Consider the following 1,538-nt stretch of genomic DNA (forward strand, 5'->3'; position numbering starts at 1 on the left):
AGCTCCCAGCTCCGCCCCATTCTGATGCATCTACCTGGTGATGAACAGATCCATGAACGTCTTTGTTTTCCTGGTCTGAGCTGGAATCTGGATCAGAACTGTACAGCTGGAAAACTCTGATTTTGCTCAACATTTGAGTTTCATCACTCATGGTCTCCTTCAACTCTGAGGTGAATTTCTAATTAATTTTGGCTAAACCGGCATAATCATAATTTATATTCGCTGGGAAAGGTTTTAAAATGAGCTCAGAAGTGTCATGGTCCTCCTGCGCTCCTCCTCCACATCCTAATTGGACCCAGCTGTCGGCACTCATCACCTCCACTCCAGCCTATTTAAGAGGAGCCCTCCCCAGCATTCTTCGCCAGTTCGTTGCCTTACCCGGTGAAGTTACCTGGCCTTCTACGTACAGTTTTGTATGCTCTCGTTAAGTCTCGCCTCGTCTCACGACCTGACTCCTCTACCTCCAGGTCCTTACCTCCCATGTGCCGACCTGGGTCCTGCCTCGCCTAAGCATCTCGTCTTGGACCACGCCGATCCTCATCACGCCACGCACCGGCTGCCGGACTCACCTCGTTACTCCACCTGTCCGCTCCAGTCCGCAGCAGGTCTTCGTTCTCAAGCTTCCACCTTCATTCCTGGTTCCGGACCCTACGCCATTATCCCCACGGACAATAAAACTTTATTTAAACCTCTCCAGTCTCACATCCTCCTTCCGGGTTCCAGCAACTGGGTCTGCCTCGTCACGCACAGCATGACAAGAAGATGGTCGGAGTGAAAGACTCCGGCTCGTTATCGAGATGCACGTCATCCTGGCTTCTTCTGTGGTTTAAAAACAGGAACTATCAGCAGTAAATCCCAGAGCTGGTCCGGTCCAGAAGATAGTTAAGGACAACCCGACTTTAACAGAAGGAAGTCAGTGTTGAAGGAGTCACAATCAAGTGTTTGTTTAATTGATTGATTGATTGATTTGCTTTATTTCAAGCATTATTTATGAACAATACAGGACATAAAAACTGATTTTTCAAACTCATTACAGAAATAAGGAAATGCATTGATAAAAAAAACACACTTATGTCACTTTTGATCCATGTAATTAATAACTAGGATTAATAACTAAAGTCAAGCAGAGTCTGATCGCTTGAAAGGGAGTGGGAGGAAGCGAACTTATATAATCCCACCCCGACTTAGCTACTCCATTTAATAGTTTTGTAATCCGTTCTGATCAGATCAAATGCCGATTTTTTTAAGTAATGAAGTTACTTGTTGAAAATGCTTATTAATTACTGATTATTCTAAGAAAACATTCTTTCATGATTTCATGATACGTTTTCTTGAATTTATAAATGTTTGAACGTTGTTTGAGCTCATTACTGAACTTATTCCAGAGTTTAGTTCCACACAGAAACACAAACTTTTCTTTGTGGTTCTTATCAATCTGACCTTGAAGTTCCAACATCCTCTCAGTTTGTTCCTCCTTCATTTTCTAAGAACTGTTTCTGGATATTTATGGGAATGTTCTCCTCCTGTGTAGGATTTCC

General features: G+C 43.3%; 1 long non-coding RNA gene across 1 annotated transcript; it reads left to right on the forward strand.

Annotated features, from left to right (window-relative positions):
- The first annotated feature begins 258 nt into the window (after positions 1 to 258).
- Positions 259 to 692, forward strand: LOC118599201. Its single transcript, XR_004948498.1, has 2 exons — positions 259 to 381; positions 468 to 692. It is a non-coding gene; the product is annotated as an uncharacterized LOC118599201 (long non-coding RNA).
- Positions 693 to 1,538: the final 846 nt, after the last annotated feature.

This window comes from Oryzias melastigma, linkage group LG10 (assembly GCF_002922805.2).
Source record: "Oryzias melastigma strain HK-1 linkage group LG10, ASM292280v2, whole genome shotgun sequence".
Taxonomy (NCBI): domain Eukaryota; kingdom Metazoa; phylum Chordata; class Actinopteri; order Beloniformes; family Adrianichthyidae; genus Oryzias; species Oryzias melastigma.